Raw genomic sequence first — 19,225 nt, forward strand, 5'->3', positions numbered from 1 at the left:
GCCGGACGGTGAAACAGGCCCTTTGGTCCAACTGAACCATGCCAACCAAGATGCCAATCTAAGCTAGTCCAATTTGCACAAGTTGGACCAATATCCCTTTAAACCTTTCTTATCCATGTACCTGTCCAAATGTTGTCATTGTACCTGTCTCAATGCAGCCTCTCACTGGTTATTCCTCCTTCTGTGTGAAAATATTGCCGCTCAGGTTCCTGTTAAATCTCTCCCCTCTCACCGTAAACTAATGCTCTCTAGTTTTTAATTTCCTACTCCTGGAGAAAATGATAAATAGGAAAGGTGCAATCACTCTGATGGGATTATACTACAGACCACCCAATAGGCCGTGGGAGATAGAGGAGAAGATAGTTAGTTGAGGCGGCATTTACATACTTAGACAAGTACATGCATAGACAATAGACAATAGACAATAGACAATACGTGCAGGAGGAGGCCATTCGGCCCTTCGAGCCAGCACCACCATTCAATGCGATCATGGCTGATCATTCTCAATCAGTACCCCGTTCCTGCCTTCTCCCCATACCCACTGACTCCGCTATCTCTAAGAGCTCTATCTAGCTCTCTCTTGAAAGCATCCAGAGAATTGGCCTCCACTGCCTTCTGAGGCAGAGAATTCCACAGATTTACAACTCTCTGACTGAAAAGGTTTTTCCTCATCTCCGTTCTAAATGGCCTACCCATTATTCTTAAACTGTGCCCCCTGGTTCTGGACTCCCCCAACGTTGGGAACACGTTTCCTGCCTCTAACGTGTCCAATCCCTTAATAATCTTAAATGTTTCAATAAGATCCCCTCTCATCCTTCTAAATTCCAAGCCTAGGAAAGGTTTGGAGGTACATGGGCCAAATGCAGTAAATGGGACTGGCTTAGTAGGGGCATCTTGGTCAGCATGGATATCATTGAGTCTGTCCTCGCCTTCTCCATCATGGTCTGGTTTGGCTCAGCCACCAAGCACGACATCCGGAGGCTGCAACGGATCGTTCGCACAGCTGAGAAGGTTGTTGGCTGCAACCTTCCCCCCATTGACGAACTGTACACTGCAAGGGCCAGGAAGCGAGCGGCCAAGATCATCTCTGACCCCTCTCACCCTGGCCACAAACTCTTTGAAGCACTTCCCTCTGGAAGGCGACTCCGGACTGTCAAAAGCGGCCACAAAAAACAGCTTTTTTCCACGAGTAATAGTTCTACTCAATAACCAAAGGCTGTAGTCTCTTTTTCGCTCTGGTTTATTTTCACCCACATGTTTAGACTGTAATGTTGTATCCTTATTGTTTTGATGTGGTTATGCTTTGTTCTTAATTGTTAACTGTATGTTTGTGATGTCATTTGTGAGCGGAGCACCAAGGCACATTCCTTGTATATGCACATACTTGGCCAATAAACTTATTCATTCATTCATAAGTTGGACCAAAGAGCCTAATCTGACTCGATATGTACACAGATTAAAGAAGGATATAAAACCAACAGGATTGTCGTAGTGGGTGACTGTAACTTCCTGAATACTGACTGGGATTTCCTTTGTTCAGGGGGCTTAGATGGGGGGGAGAACTTGTTAAGTGTATCCAAGAAGGCTTCTTGAAGTACAATGTGCAGAAATTCCAACTCGAGGAGGCACCACTCTAGGCCTTTGCCTTGGGAAACAAGCCTGGTCAGGTGACTGGTGTTTCAATGGACATTTAGCTTATTATTGTCATGTGTACCGAGGTACAGTGAAAAGCTTTTTTGTTGCGTGCTTACCAGTCAATTAAACCTCATTGGCCATCGTTCGGCCCACTTACCCAGTTTAGATTTAGATTTTTAGATTTAGAGATACAGCACGGAAACAGGCCCTACGACCCACCGAGTCCGCGCCGCCCAGCGATTCCCGCAAATTAACACTATCCTACACACACTAGGGACAATTTTTACATTTACCCAGTCAATTAACCTACACACCTGTACGTCTTTAGAGTGTGGGAGGAAACCGAAGATCTCGGAGAAAACCCACGCAGGTCACGGGGAGAACGTACAAACTCCGTACAGACGGCGCCTGTAGTCAGGATCGAACCCGAGTCTCCGGTGCTGCATTCGCTGTAAGGCAGCAACACTACCGCTGCGCCACCGTGCCACCCAGTCGGTCAAGAACCCATTCCAATCCTTGATAACCTTCGTCACGGCATCGCCTATTTTGGTGTCATCTGCAGATTTATTAACCATGCCTTGGACATTCTCATCCAAATTGTTGATGTATAATAACAAACAACAATGAGTCCAGCACTAACCTCAGAGGCACACTATCAGTCACAGGCCATCAGTCCTTCCACCATCATCCATCAGTCCTTCCACCATCATCCATCACTGCCAATTATGTATCCTTTTATCCACGGTGAAAATGGTAAAGACTGGAGAGTGTGGGACTATTCCACGCTGGAGTTTAGAAGGATGAGGGGAGACCTCATTGAAACATACCAGATGGTGAAAGGCTTGGATAGAGTGGATGTGGGGAGGATGTTTCCACTGGTGGGAGAGTCTAGGACTAGAATTCATAGCCTCAGAATAAAAGGACGTTCCTTTCGGAAGGAGATGAGGAGGAATTTGTTTAGTCAGAGGGTGGTGAATCTGTGGAATTCTTTGCCACATAAGGCTGTGGAGGCCAAGTCAACAGGTATTATTAAAGCAGAGATTGATAAGTTCTTGATTAGTATGGGTGTCAGGGTTAAGGGGAGAGGGCAGGAGAATGGGGTTAGGAGGGAGAGATAGGTCAGCCATGATTGAATGGCGGAGTAGACTTGATGGGTCGAATGGCCTAATTCTGCTCCTATCACTTATGACCTACTTGTCTAGCTCTCCTTGAAGAGTCAAGTGTGTTTTACTGTCATATGTCCCAAAGCGGAACAATCCTTACTTGCAGCAATCCCATGCAATCTAACATTCCGGAACAGGCAAAGGTCTGACCTTCCGCACCCTCGAGGTTGGCTGCTGGAGGGTCCCCCTTCCCCGGCGAACGAGGGCCGAACAGGACCAGGTGGGGAGAGGGACGACAGTTCACGGGACGACCGGAACGGAGGCGAAGGCTGCGACAGGCCTTTGTGGCCAGATGCAGCTGGGACTATAAAATGGTGCCAAAATGGTACATCTTGCATAAGGACATGGTGGGCTGCATTCTGTACACTGTACTAACTGGGATGATTGTACTTCTCGTCCTGCTGAGCTGTTTGCAAAAAATGTATTTCATGTACTTGGTGCAAGTGAGAATAAAAACATCTTGAAATTACCAGGTGTAATCTTCCCAAAGAGGCCTTGCTGTGGTCCATATATACTACGTCCACAAACCTGCCTCCATTAACCTTCTTGGATATTTTTTTTCAAAAAAAGTCAATAAAATTTGTGATATAATCAAATAGGAAAAAAACGAATTTCCCACTGTATGCGCAAATTTAGATTTTTTTTAGATTTAGATTTAGAGATACAGCCAGAAACAGGCCCTTCGGCCCACTGGGTCCGCGCCGCCCAGCGATCCCCGCACACTAACACTATCCTGCACCCACTAGGGACAATTTTTACATTTGCCCAGCCAATTAACCTACAAACCTGTACGTCTTTGGAGTGTGGGAGGAAACCGAAGATCTCGGAGAAAACCCACGCAGGTCACGGGGAGAACGTACAAACTCCTTACAGACGGCGCCCGTAGTTGGGATCGAACCTGAGTCGACGTCGCTGCATTCGCTGTAAGGCAGCAACTCTACCGCTGCGCCACCGTGCCGCCCAGAGGTGCAGCAGTAGGATTGCTGCCTTACAGCTCCAGAGGCCCGGGTTCGACTCTGATGACGGGTGCTGTCTGTACAGAGTTTGCACGTTCTCCCTGTGACCACGTGGGTTTTCTCTGGGTGCTCCGGTTTCCTCCCACACTTCAAAGAATTACAGGTTTGTAGGTTAATTGGTTGGATGAGGCTTCACAGACAGATGCTTCTGAAAATCTGGGAAAAGTGTGTCAGAGCGACAGGTTTGTAATTTGGGTGTGAACGTTCTCTGCAACTGGTTTAACTGGATCTGAGTTTCACAGACTGATTATTGCTTGCTATACATTAAAGAATATTTTAGAGAATCTTTATCTTATCTTGGCAGCTGCAAAAACAATTTAAACTTTATAATCTTATTGCTACCTAAAATATAATTTGAAATTCTCTGGATCCAAACAACAATGGCGCAACAGCCTCAAAATAGCCTAAAATAGACCCAGTGAAAATCAGGAGCAGAATAGCTTGCAGCTCCACAGAGGGGCTTGCTTGTAGATATCTTCCGAGATGAAGTCAAAGTATTTTGAAACACCTCTGGCCTCTTTCCAAACTCACAGAGAAGCACAGCACAGCAACAGGCCGACACACTGAGTCATGGAATCAAGCACCTATTTACACTAATTCCCTACACCTCCTCCCTCAACTTTTTCCAGGGACCCCGACAGTCCTTTCAGGTGAGGCCGAGTTTCACTTGCACCTCCTCCAACCTCATCTACAGTATCCATTGTTCAAGGTGTGGGCTTTTATACATCGGCACGACCAAACGCAGATTGGGCAATCGTTTCGCTGAACACCTTCGCTCAGCCCGCCTGGACCTACCTGATCTACCGGTTACATAGAAACATAGAAACGTGGAAAATAGGTGTGGGAGGAGGCCATTTGGCCCTTCGAGCCAGCACCGCCATTCATTGTGATCATGGCTGATAATCCACAATCAGTAATCTGTGCCTGCCTTCTCCCCATATCCCTTGATTCCACTAGCCCCTAGAGCTCTATCTAACTCATTGCTGGACATTTTTATTCTCCTTCCTATTTTTACACTGACCTTTCTGTCCTAGGTCTCCTCCATCATCAGAGTGAGGCTAAACGCAAAATGGAGGAACAGCATCTCATATTTCGCTTGGGCAGCTTACAGCCCAGTGGTATGAATATTAATTTCTCTAACTCCAAGTAGCCCCTGCATTCCCTCTCTCTCTATCTATCCCTCCCCCCACTCAAGTCACACCAGCTTCTCATTTTCACCCAACATACAGCTAACAATGGCCTGTTTCCTTTAGCATCGTTACTTTTTTTGCATATCTTTCATTCATTGTTCCTTATCTCTCTCTACATCATCGTCTATATCTCTCATTTCCCTTTCCCCTGACTAGTCTGAAGAAGGGTCTCGACCTGAAACATCACCCATTCCTTCTCTCCAGAGATGCTGCCTGTCCCGCTGAGTTACTCCAGCTACAGTATTTGTGTCTATCTACACTGTCCATTTTGTTCTCCCCGCATTCCCATCAATTATCTCTTCCCTGCAGATTCTGGCACTTGCCAAAACTGTTAAGTAATTAACAGTGGCCTGTTAACCTACCAATCAAAAAAAAAAAGACACAAGTGCTGGAGTCACTCAATGGATCAGGCAGCATTGGGTTTGTATACACTGGAATTTAGAAGGATGAGGGGGGATCTTATTGAAACATGTAAGATAATTAGGGGATTGGACACATTAGAGGCAGGAAACATGTTCCCAATGTTGGGGGAGTCCAGAACAAGGGGCCACAGTTTAAGAATAAGGGGTAGGCCATTTAGAACGGAGATGAGGAAGAACTTTTTCAGTCAGAGAGTGGTGAAGGTGTGGAATTCTCTGCCTCAGAAGGCAGTGGAGGCCAGTTCGTTGGATGCTTTCAAGAGAGAGCTGGATAGAGCTCTTAAGGATAGCGGAGTGAGGGGGTATGGGGAGAAGGCAGGAACGGGGTGCTGATTGAGAGTGATCAGCCATGATCGCATTGAATGGCGGTGCTGGCTCGAAGGGCTGAATGGCCTCCTCCTGCACCTATTGTCTATTGTCTATTGTCTATTGTCATCTCTGGGCAACAAGGACAGGTGATGTTTTGGATTGGAACCATTTTTCAGGCTGATTGTGGTAGGGCAAAGAAAGCTGGAGGAGAGGTGGGGCAGGTCAAAGCCTGGCAAGTGATAGGTGGACGAGGGGGAACAAGCACAGAATTATGGGGCACAGAGTAGATGCGGTTGTGGGATCAACAGCGATCCCAGGCGTAGATGAGGTGACCGTTTCGCCAAACACTTGCGTTCAGTCCGCCAAGGCTTGTCGGTTCTCCAGATTGCCAAGCATTTTAACTCCCCTTCCCATTCCATCTCCCCCACTGACCTTTCGGGGTCCTGAGCCTCTTCATTTGCCACACCAAAGCTAGAGGAACATCCCCTTATATTCTGCTTGGTTAGCTTACAAACTAATGGCATGAACATTGAATTCTCCAATTTTAGGTATCATACCTGGGTCTTATCGAAACGTATAAGATTATTAAGGGGTTGGACACGTTAGAGTCAAGGAAACATGTTCCCAATGTTGGGGGAGTCCAGAACAAGGGGCCACAGTTTAAGAATAAGGGGTAGGCCATTTAGAACTGAGATGAGGAAAAACGTTTTCAGTCAGAGAGTTGTGAATCTGTGGAATTCTCTGCCTCAGAAGGCAGTGGAGGCCAATTCTCTGAATGCATTCAAGAGAGAGCTAGATAAAGCTCTTAAGGATAGCGGAGTCAGGGGGTATGGGGAGAAGGCAGGAAGGCAGGAGAAGGCAGGAACGCAGGAACTGATTGAGAATGATCAGCCATGATCACATTGAATGGCGGTGCTGGCTCGAAGGGCCGAATGGCCTCCTCCTGCACCTATTGTCTATTGTCTATTGTCTAAACAACCTCCCTTCTTTGTCTCTCCTTGGTAAGTCAGCATCAACAGTTTTTTGTTTCTACATGTTTTCACAATTCACATATCTTCTATCCCTATCTCCTGATCTCACACTTCTTGTCTTTTCATCTCTGTCCTTTGTCCAACCATCTCCCGCCCTCCCCACCCCCCCCCCCCCCCACTCCCCCCCATTCATTTGTATCCACTATCACTTGCCAGGCTCTGACCTGCCCCCACCGCTCTTCCAGTTCTCTTCCTCTACCCTCTACCCCCCCCCCCCCCCACAACACTCACCATAAACAGTCCGAAGAAGGGTCCTGACCCATAACATCGCCATTCCCTGACTACCAGAGATGCTGCCTGACCTGTTCAGTTACTCCAGCACTTTGTGTCTTTTTTCATAAACCAGCATCTGTAATTCCTTGTGTCTCCAACCTACCAATCCATGTGTCTTTGGGATGTGGGAGGAAATTGGAAAACCTGTGCTATTAAAGGAGATTGTGCAAATTACACACAGGTCAGGATTGTCCCCCTGGTCATTGGAGCTGTGAGGTGGCACATCTAATATCTTTGCTTGCTCAAGATGGTGCTGCCTTAATTCAAGGAAAATAAGATGTTCCAAGTCGTCAGGCCTCATGTGGCTGCGCCAAGGAAGAGCGTGTACAAAGCTCAAAGACTTGTCGGAGTGATCACCAGCGCGACAGTGAGAGGCTTACGCTACTTCCAAAATCAGACATTATGTTAATAGCACCAGCAGTGCTGACTCGAAGGTCCACATAATGTCCACCAACAATAAGCACTATCAGAAGTCAGTTCTCAGCATCGCTTGCTTCATTTTTAGGGTGGTACGGTGGTGCAGCGGTAGAGTTGTTGCCTTACAGCGCTTGCAGCGCCGGAGATCCGCGTTCCATCCTGGCTACGGGCGTGGAGTTTGTACGTTCTCCCCGTGACCGTGTGGGATCTTCGGTTTCCTCCCACACTCCAAAAACGTACAGGCATGTAGGGAAATTGGCTTGGTATAAGTGTGTACGAAGTGTACACTTATAAGATCATGAGATCATAAGAGACAGGAATAGAATTAGGCCATTTGGCCCACCAAGTCTATTCCGCCATTCAATCATGGCTGTTCTATCCCTTCTAACCCCATTCACCTGCCTTCTCCCCATAACCTCTGATACCCGTACTAATCAAGAAACCTATACTTGGTATAAGTGTAAATTGTTCCTAGTGTGTGTAGGATAGTTGGCCTTCATAACAAGAGGAGTTGAGTATAGGAGCAAAGAGGTCCTTCGGCAGTTGTACAGGGCCCTAGTGAGACCGCACCTGGAGTACTGTGTGCAGTTTTGCTCTCCAAATTTGAGGAAGGATATTCTTGCTATTGAGGGCGTTTACCAGGTTAATTCCCGGAATGGCGGGACTGTCATATGTTGAAAGACTGGAGCGACTAGGCTTGTATACACTGGAATTTAGAAGGATGAGAGGGGATCTTATCGAAACGTATAAGATTATTAAGGGGTTGATCACGTTAGAGGCAGGAAACATGTTCTCAATGTTGGGGGAGTCCAGAACAAGGGGCCACAGTTTAAGAATAAGGGGTAGGCCATTTAGAACAGAGATGAGGAAAAACCTTTTCAGTCCAAAACCAGCAACCCAATCCTCATGCACAGCACTGCCCTGGAGGAGGTAGAAACATTCACATACCTAGGCAGTGTTGTGGACACCACCGGAGGGGCAGATGCAGACATAACGGAGATGCGACCTTTACCGTGTCGTATCTCCGTTCGAGCTACGGCCTAACATCGTGGAGTCGGCGGCCTCCAGCTGGGATCGACCTTGAAGACTCCAGTCGCAGGGCCTGGACTTACCATCCCGGAGGCTTCGGCCGTGGGCCCTGCAGACCGCAACATCGGGAGTTCGCAGGTCCCTGGCTGGCGACCGGTTTTCGGGAGCTCCAGCCGTAGCAGCTTCGACCGCCCCGAAGCGCGAGGTACGATCGACCCGCTCGCAGGCCCTTCATCGCCCTGCGTGGCTCGGCCGCAGCACTTTCCATCGCCCGGTGGGGGCTCAGGACTTTCATCGGCCTGCTCGGCTCGGCCCTGGGACTTTCCATTGCCCAGTGGGGGCTCAGGACTTTCATCGGCCTGCTCGGCTCGGCCCTGGGACTTTCCATCGCCCGGTGGGGGCTTCAAAAAGTTGGGAGCCTCGATCACCTCGTGGCACCACGGGAGAAGAATGAGGAGGAGATAAGACTTTTCTTTGCCTTCCATCACAGTGAGGGTGTGCCTGGAGCAATCGCTGTGATGGCTGTTTGTGTAAAAATTGTATCTGTGTGTCCTGTGCTTTTTGTTGTCTACTGCCGGACCCTGACGTGAGAGGACGCTGGCGTTGTTTATTCGCCGCTTTTCCGTTAGGATAGTTTGTCTGTTTGTTTTTATGTTGGTTGTTTTTGTAAAGCGCTTTGAGCACCCGATAAGGCGCTATATAAAATAAATGCTTATTATTATTATTATTATTATTATTATAAAAAAGCAGAATCAATAAGGCTAGGGTGGTGTTTAACATGCTCAGGAAGATCTGGAGCTCAAAACACATCTCAATCAACAACAAAATACGCATCTTTAACTCAAATGTGAAGCAGGTGATGCTGTATGGATCTGAGACATGGAGAACAACAAAACACACAACAAACAGGCTGCAAACATTCATCACCACCTGCCTCAGGAGAATACTAAACATCCGGTGGAGAGATAAAGTAAGCAATGTGGACCTGTAGAAAAGAACAAGCCAGGATCCCATTGACTTACAAATTCGAAGGAGAAAATGGAGTTGGATTGGACACACCGTCAGAAAACCTGCCACAAACATCACCCGGCAAGCCCTGAAATGGAACCCCCAAGGACAAAGGAAACGAGGTCGCCCCAGGAACAGCTGGAGAAGAGGTGTCCAGACAGAAATGTCTGGGAGTGGGCTCAACTGGGGAGATCTCAAAAGAACCGCCAACAACCGAGTGAGGTGGAGGATATTTGTCAATGGCCTATGCTCCCTAGAGGAGCAAAGGCTGAAGAAGAAAATCGAAGCTGAGTCCACAACAACCGGTTTTCCGATTAATTGCGACCGAGACTGCAGAGGGAGGCATCTTTCACACATGGAGTTAAATAATAGATGGTCATAGGTGTATTCAGCCATAACTCCAGTTATTTGTGCATTGCAGTGTCTAATCGGGGCTCTCCACTGCACATCTGCAATTCATCCCTCTGAGTCGGTTATTTTCTGCTCTCACTTTGAGATTTCCGAGGCATTTAATAAAAGCAGCAGAATTTTGCAATTACATTAGGTGCCAGGTGTCTTCATTGGCAAGACTCTCTGCGTGAATTCTAATGGGACTACGCCTGTCACATTAAACCAATGTTTCCCTTTGCAATGCTGAAGGAACGTGCTTCAATTTTTTTTCCCCGTACTTCAAGTGGAATCATAAAAAACTACAGCAGAGTTGGAAGTGATTCAGACAAGTATAATTGGGCTAGGGCTGGATCTGCAACTGAAACTATTTAATTCTATTTCCTTGCCTTTCCCATACCCACTTAAATTCTTGATTTTTCAAATCTTTACCCAATTTGTCTTCAAATAATGATTTAGATTTAGATTTAGATTTAGGGATACAGCGCGGAAACAGGCCCTTCGGCCCACCGAGTCCATGCCGCCCAGCGATCCCCGCACATTAACACTATCCAATACACACCAGGGACTATTTATTTATTTATTTTTACATTTACCCAGTCAATTAACCTACATACCTGTACGTCTTTGGAGTGTGGGAGGAAACCGAAGATCTTGGAGAAAACCTTCGCAGGTCACGGGGAGAATGTACAAACTCCGTACAGATGGCGCCTGTAGTCAGGATCGAACCTGAGTCTCCGGCGCTGCATTCGCTGTAAGGTAGCAACTCTACCGCTGCGTCACCGTGCCGTCACTCTGATAGATTTTTTTTAGATTTAGAGATACAGCGCAGAAACAGGCCCTTCAGCCCACCGAGTCCGCGCCGCCCAGCGATCCCCGCACATTAACACTATCCTACGCACACTAGGGACAATTTTTACATTTTACCCAGTCAATTAACCTACATACCTGTACGTCTTTTGGAGTGTGGGAGGAAACCGAAGATCTTGGAGAAAACCCTCGCAGGTCACGGGGAGAACGTACAAACTCCGTACAGATGGCGCCTGTAGTCAGGATCGAACCTGAGTCTCCGGCGCTGCATTCGCTGTAAGGCAGCAACTCTACCGCTGCGCCACCGTGCCGCTCACAGGTGATACAATCCTCTCTTGCAGACTGTTGGTGCTGAACTCTTCCTGGTTCTGGCAGCTATTCAGAAGAACATGGGGAATAGAAGCAGCGTCCACTGACACAAAATGCTGGAGTAACTCAGCGGGACAGGCAGCATCTCTGGAGAGAGGTAATGGGTGAGGTTTCGTTTCGGGTCAAACTGAAGAAGGGTCTCTGCCTGAAATGACAGAGATGCTGCCTGTCCCGCTGGGTTACTCCAGCATTTTGTGTCTATCTTTGGTGTTCCTTCCTACACACAAGCAGTGTCCATCTGTCATTTAATAAGATAATAGCTAATCACGTGGATTAAACATAATTTCAGCCCACAATCTCCAGATCTAATTTCCCCTTGGTGTGATATACAAACAGATAAATATGGAACTAACTTTTGTGAATATAATAATGCTATTGTCCATGTGATGGGAACATAAATGTCAATTGTTGTTGGTCTGCAGTAAAGTGTACTCTCATCACCTGAAGCACTTGTTGTCGATCAGGGATTATTAAGGATAGATTTTTTTAGATTTAGAGATACAGCGCGGAAACAGGCCCTTCAGCCCACCGAGTCCGCGCCGCCCAGCGATCCCCGCACATAAAAAACACTATCCTACACACACTAGGGACAATTTTTACATTTACTCAGTCAATTAACCTACATACCTGTACGTCTTTGGAGTGTGGGAGAAAACCGAAGATCTCGGAGAAAACCCACGCAGGTCACGGGGAGAACGTACAAACTCCGTACAGATGGCGCCCGTAGTCAGGATCGAACCTAAGTCTCCGGCGCTGCATTCGCTGTATGGCAGCAACTCTACCGCTGCGCCACCGTGCTGCCGTTTGTACCAGTGCTGTGAATGTAGTTCATAAACTACTTTCAAGCATACTAAAACTGGTGTTTTAGTATGTTTTAGTTTATCTTGAATTTTGTGTTATGTGGGGGGAAGGTGGGAAACATTTTTAAATCTCTTTCATGGAGGGAGATGCGATTTTTTTCGTGCCGTATCTCCGTCCATGCTGCGGCCGATCATCGTGGAGCTGTTGCTGGGATCTTGGAGCTCCAACCGCGGGAGCCTGCGGACTTTAACAACGTGGAGCTCGTGGGCCCTGGTTAGGGACCGACTTCGGGAGCTCCAAGCCGTGGGTGCTTTGACCGCCCCGATCGAGGGAGCTTCGATCGCCGGCTGCGGGAGCTTCAATCGCCCCGACCGCGGATGTTTCGACTCCCCCCGACCGCGGGAGAAAAGGAGGAAAGAAGATAAGACTTTATTGCCTTCCATCACAGTGGGGAATGTGGAGGAGCCGCAGTGGTGGATGTTTATGTCAAATTTGGATGTAGTTGTGTGTCCTGTTGCTTTTCTGGTATGGCTGGGTGGCAAACCAAGTTCCTCGTATGTTGCAAAACATACTTGGCTAATAAATTACGATAAATGACGATTATTATGATGTTCTCGCCTACTGAAACAGATAAGCTTGAAAAAAAGGTTTAAATTGGCGTTGTGGAACCGAATGTTGGTCACCAAGGGACCCCAAATGAAAAAAATGACAGCTATTTATTTATCTATTTATTTATTTATTTATTTACCAACCCATCTGTTTATTTATCTATTTATTTATTTATTCATCTTTCTATCTATTTATCTATTTATCTATTCATTTATTTATTTATTTATTCATTCATTCATTTGTGTATTTATCTATTTATTTGTCTATCTATTTATTTATTTATTCATTCATTTATTTATTTATTTATTCATTCATTCATTTGTGTATTTATCTATTTATTTATTTATTCATTCATTCATTTATTTATTTATCTATCTGTTTGCCTGTCTGTTTATTTATTTATTTATGTATCTATTTATCTATTTATTTATTTATCTATTTATTTATTTACTCGTTTATTTACTCGTTTATTTATTTGTTTATTTATTTATTTATGATTAAAAAATGCTTTGTTCAAGAAATAAATATATACAAAACATGTTCCTTCCAAAACTCCATCTGACATTCTCGGAGACTATACAGATTCAATACAGATATTCAATACACCAATGACACAAAATTAACCACCACCATTTCCACTCATGTGGCTCACTTGCCTGGAATCTCTTCCCTTATTTGGAGGGGTGTCTCCACCACAGACTGCAGATGCTGCAAACCAGCCCAATATTCTAAATGCGGTCTCACCAACGTCTTATACAACTGCAACATGGCCTCCCAACTTCTATACTCAATACTCTGACTGATGAAGGCCAAAGTGCCAAAAGCCTTTTTGACCACCTGATCTACCCATGACTCGACCTTCAAAGAACCATGCACCTGTACTCCTAGATCCCTCTGCTCTACAACACTGCCCCGAGGCTTACCATTTACTGTGTAGGTCCTTCCCTTGTTCAACGTCCCAAAATGCAACACCTCACACTTCTCTGTACTAAATTCCATCAACCGTTCCTCCGCCCACCTGGCCAATCGATCCAGATCCTGTTGCAATCTTTCACAACCATCTTCACTCTCTGTAAAACCACTCACTTTTGTAACTCTGTGGTCCTCCCCGGCCCACAGAGCCTTGGCGTTGGCTGCACCGAGCTTCAGTGCGTCCCTTAGCACGTGCTCCTGCAGCCTGGAGCGGGCCAGTCGGCAGCATTCCCCAATCACTTCTCGGCCTTTTGGCTAAGATCAAGTGTAGTATCTGTTCTGGCACAATCTAATGTTCTTATAAGAACAGGGTAAGTATAAGAGCAGTATTTGCATTAGATCATCGACGAGGAGCGGAGGTCAGGAGCACGTGTCTGGTTTAGGGGTGGATCCATGCTGGTTGGGTAACCAACCTAACACCCTTATCCAGGTGGGATGGCAGCAGCAAGTGGAGCTGGAGGGCAGGGTATCCGGAATACCCTGCGAGTATCGGTGAAGGACCTCAAGGAGGGGAACCCTTTCTCAAGGGATCTCTTCATCAAGAAGGTGCTGCTGGAGGCCTGTGGATTCAAGGCCGGGGACATCTTCTGCCTCCAGGACTTCCCAGGTAACGGATACTTCGACGTTACCTTCCAGAACCCGGCGGGATGGCAGAAGTTGCTGCAGGACTTCCGGGAGAAGGGGGATGAAGCCCCGCTGTCGCTCCTGAAGGTGCAGCCGCTCTTCACCCTCCCCACCCAGAGGGAACGGATGATCACGGTGCACATGTTTAACCCACATGTGCCCGTCGTGGATGTCCTCACCTTCCTTGCGCGCTACGTCGAAGGGGCCGGGAACTGCGTGGATATAAAGGACGTGTTCGGGATCTGGACGAGCAAGAGGCAGGTAAAGGTGAAGCTGAGGGTGGACGGGAAGGGATTCATTGTCCACCCTCCCTCGGTGTTCGCTATCGGAGGGAACCGGGGCTACATGACGTACGTGGGGCAGCCCAGGGTGTGCAGGAAATGCAACAAACCTGGGCACGTGGCGGCAGAATGCAGGACAGTCGTCTGCAGAAACTGCAAGTTAGAAGGCCACGAGACAAGGGATTGTAAAGAGAGTAAGAGCTGCAACCTGTGTGGGGAGGCAGGCCACCTTTACAGGGCCTGCCCTAAAAGAGCAAGCACTTATGCACAGGCGATAAGAGGGGCCGCTGCCAGCACCCCCAGGGTGGACGAGACGCCTCCTACCACGGAAAAAGCCCAAAAAGGAAAGGAGAGCAGGGGCGAGGACAACGCGACCACCAGGAGCCCCCAACCGCAGGACAGAGCCCCCCAGGCCCCTGCCCACGAGGGTGAGTCGATGGAAGAGGGGGAACAGGAAGAGGAGGAATGGAAGGTGGTACAGTCGAGGAAAACATTGAAGGCTGTGCGCACGGAGAAAAAGGCGGAGGGGGCAAGCAAGTCCCAAAAAAGAGTCCTCTCCCAGGACGAGGCCAGCAGCCTCTCCGCATCGGAGGATGAGACGACCGGGAGGAGCCGACAACGGAGGCAGAGGCAGAGGAAGGAAACGGGGGAGGAGGAAGGTAAGAAAAAGAACGTGTCTGTTGCCCCCCAGCCCCAGGAGACTGGGAGCAGTGCCAATGGGCCCCAGCCCCAGGAGACCGTGAGCGGCACAACGGCCAATGGGCCCCTGCTCCGGGAGACCGGGAGCGGCACAACGGCCAATGGGCCCCTGCTCCGGGAGACCGGGAGCGGCACAATGGCCAATGGGCCCCAGCTCCGGGAGACCGGGAGCAGTGCAGTGGCCAATGGGCCCCAGCTCCGGGAGACCGGGAGCAGTGCAGTGGCCAATGGGCCCCAGCTCCAGGACACTGGGAGCAGCGCAGGGGCTTCGCCAGAAAATACACCCTGTGCTGAGGAAGCCACCAACCTGTACCACTACCTGTGCGACAAAAATGTGCAGGAACTGAGCCAGATGATTGGCATGCGGGAGGATCGCCTGGGACAATAAAGGACAATGGAGCTGAAACTGGCATCCCTAAACGTGCGCAGTGTGAAGAGCACTGTGCGATGTGTATCCGCCTTGCAGTACCTGGCCAAGGTAAAGGCGGATGTGACTTTTTTACAGGAGTGCGGGCTGCCACACCTTCGCTGCTATCGGAGGTGGTCGCGATGGTGGCCCCACGGACTGTCGGTATGGTCGGGGGGAAATGATTGTCGTGCGTCCGGTCTGGGGATCTTGCTGCGGGGAGGAGGCTTCACCATCACTGAGGTAAGGGAGGTGGTGGGGGGTCGTCTCTTGGTGGTGGATGTAATGTACCGTGGTTCTCCGCTCCGGCTGATAAATGTGTATGCCTCACCCAGGTGGAGCGAGCGGGTGGCCGTCCTCCAGCAGCTCCCACCGCTGCTGGCCACGTCTAGACCGCTCTTTCTGGCCGGTGACTTCAACTGCATCATCGATGCGGCTGGACGATCCGGCAGTGCCAACCACAGACTGGACGGCACCTCCAAACTCCTGGTGGAAACGGTCAAAGATGCAAAGCTGCGCGACGCCTTCAGTGACCCTGCAGGCGGAGTCCAGCCACGGTTCACCTGGTCAGGACCAAACGGTTCAGCCCAGTCCCGGATAGACTTCCTCTTCACATCGAGGGCCGTCACGGTCAGACACACCGACCTCGCCCCGGTGTTCTTCTCTGACCACTGCCTCCTTCAGGCCACCTGTCACCTACAGGAGGACCGGAAGGCGGGCAGAGGGACGTGGAAGCTAAACGTGGAGCTGTTGACCCCGGAGAACGTTAAGGAGCTAAAGAGGGACTACGCATGTTGGAGAACTGTGAGGCCCCTCTTTGACTCCCAGACACTCTGGTGGGAGGCAACGAAGGAGAACATCAAGAAGTTCTTCGTCTCCAAAGGTGTTCAGAGAGCAAGACAGGGTAAGAGGGAACTGTGTCAACTCCAGACAGATTTGCAGCAGCTACTCCTTCTGCAGAGGAGAGGGGTGGATGTGAGGGAGGAACTGAGAGAGTTGAAGGGCCGGCAAGCTCGGCTCTTTACCTCTGAATCCTCCAAGATCATCTTCCGGTCCAGGGTCCGCCATGTTGAGCAGGATGAGACGTGCTCACGTTACTTCTTCCATAAGGTTCACAGGGGGAGCTCTGTGATCAAAAGCCTTAGGGAGGAGGACAGCTCGGTAACATCCTCGCAGACAGACATGCTCAAGATCTGCAGATCCTTTTATAAGGATCTGTACGATGTAAAGACCACAGACAGCACCGCCTCCCAGAACTTCCTGTCCTCCATCACGGAAGTCTTGGACGACAGCAAGCGGGAGAGTCTGGACCAACCACTGACCCTGGAGGAGCTGACTGGCTCCATCCGTTCCTTTGACTCGAGTAAAACTCCCGGAGGCGATGGCTTACCGGCAGAGTTGTACTCGGCTCTGTGGGACTGGGTGGGCCCGGACCTGCTGGAAGTGTACAACGATATACTCCTAGCAGGCAGCATGTCAGACTCTATGAGGAAGGGCAACATCACCCTGATCTACAAGCAGAAGGGGGAGATGAATGACTTAAGGAATTGGAGACCCATCACATTGTTGAATGTAGACTACAAGATCCTGTCTAAGGCCATCGCCAACCGGGTCAAGTCTGCTCTGGGACAGGTGATCCACCCGGACCAAACCTGTGCTGTACCTGGCAGGAAAATCTCAGACAGCCTGGTGCTGCTGAGAGATACCATTGCCTACGTGCAGGACAGACGGGTGGATGCCTGCCTGGTCAGCTTGGACCAGGAGAAGGCCTTCGACAGGATATCGCACACGTACATGAGGGACGTGCTCTCCAAAATGGGCTTTGGGGAGGGAATCAGGAAGTGGATACAACTGCTCTACTCTGATATCTGTAGTGCAGTCCAAATTAATGGGTGGGAATCAGACAGCTTCCCCGTCAGGTCTGGAGTCAGGCAGGGTTGCCCTCTTTCCCCTGTCTTGTTCGTCTGTTGCATTGAACCCTTTGCCGAATCCATCAGGAAGGATGCGAGCATAAGAGGAGTGACACTGCCAGGCAGTGGGGGCACTCAGGTCAAGGCCTCCCTGTACATGGACGATGTCGCCGTCTTCTGCTCGGATCCAGGGTCGGTCCGCAGACTGATCAGCGTCTGCGACCAGTTTGAGTTGGCCACGGGGGCCAGGGTAAACCGCAGGAAGAGCGAGGCCATGCTCTTTGGCAACTGGCCCGACCGATCTTCCATCCCCTTCACCATCAAGCCTGACTTCCTGAAGGTGCTGGGGATCTGGTTCGGGAAGGCTGGGGCATGTAACAAAAATTGGCTGGAGTGGATAGCCAAGGTGGGGAAGAAGCTGGAGCTGTGGAAGCAGCGCTCCCTCTCCATCACGGGGAAAAACCTGGTCATCAGGTGTGAGGTGCTCTCGGGGCTGCTGTACTTGGCGCAAGTGTGGCCCGTCCCTCCCTCCTACGCCACGGGGATCACCCGGGCCGTCTTCCGTTTCATCTGGGGGTCGGCGATGGACCGGGTGCGACGAGCCACAATGCACAAGTCGGCAGACAACGGGGGTAAAGACGTGCCCAACGTCGCCCTCATTCTGATGGCCACTTTCGTGTGTGGCTGCATCAGGCGGAGCATAGAGCCAAGGCACGTGGGCACCAAATGCCACTACCTGCTGAGGTTCTACCTGTCCCCGGTGTTGCGAAGGATGGGCCTGGCGCAGATGCCACGCAATGTGCCAGTCAGCTGGACATTGTCGAACCATCTGTCGTTTGTGGACAGGTTCTTCCGGACCAACACCTTTGACCACAAGTCCATCGGGCAGTGGTCAGCACGGAACGTCCTGCAGGCACTGCAGGGGAATGACTCCATGGATCCTGTGGCGTGGTTCCCAGAACAGACAGCCCAGCTTGTCTGGCAAAATGCCTCATCGCCAGTACTCACCAACAAGCACCAAGACCTGGCTTGGCTGGCGGTGAGGGGAGCCCTCCCAGTCAGATCCTTCCTGCACCGCCGGAACCTCACTACCAGCGCACGCTGCCCTCGGGACGGCTGCTACGGAGAGGAAACGGTGGCCCACCTCTTCAAAGAGTGTGGATTTGCCAGGAGAGTCTGGAGAGGTCTGCAGGGGTCCCTGTCACGATTCATTCCGAGCAGCTCCGTCACAGAGGACTCTGTGCTCTACGGACTGTTCCCAGGGACGCATTCCGAGACTGACATCGAGTGCTGCTGGAAGGTCATCAACTCGGTGAAAGACGCCCTTTGGTCTGCCCGATCCTTGTTGACCTCCCAGCGGAGCGAGCTGTCCGTCAAGGAATGTTGCCGACTGGCCCACTGCAGACTGCAGGAGTACGTGCTGAGGGACGCTCTGAAGCTCGGTGCAGCCAACGCCAAGGCCCTGTGGGGGAGGACCACAGTCTAGGGTCCTTCCGCTGCTGGACATGGGGGGCAGGGTGTGGTGGAGAGAGACGCCCCTCCAAATAAGGGATATGTATGTAAATGTATGTAAAGGTCTAAGTAAATGCCTGTATTGAATATGTAACCTCCGGGAATGTCGGATGGGTTTGTTTTAAAAATGATGGTTTGTAAATGATATTTATAACTTGAATAAAGTATTTTTTGATAAAAAATAAAAATAAAAAAAAAGCATTCCCCAATGGACATCTTGCTCTGCTGGGGGGGTCAACAAAGCTCGGGCAGACCAAAGAGCTTCTTTCACCGAGTTGATGACCTTCCAGCAGCCTTTGATGTCCATCTCCGAATGTGTCCCTGGGAACAGTCCGTAAACTCTGGAATGTTGACC

The 19,225-nt window shown here is 49.6% G+C and overlaps 1 pseudogene; it reads left to right on the top strand.

The window, feature by feature from the left end:
• Positions 1-13,673: 13,673 nt before the first annotated feature.
• On the top strand, positions 13,674-13,770 carry LOC144611098 (U2 spliceosomal RNA; annotated as a pseudogene).
• Positions 13,771-19,225: the final 5,455 nt, after the last annotated feature.

This window comes from Rhinoraja longicauda, chromosome 2 (genome assembly GCF_053455715.1).
Source record: "Rhinoraja longicauda isolate Sanriku21f chromosome 2, sRhiLon1.1, whole genome shotgun sequence".
NCBI lineage: Eukaryota > Metazoa > Chordata > Chondrichthyes > Rajiformes > Arhynchobatidae > Rhinoraja > Rhinoraja longicauda.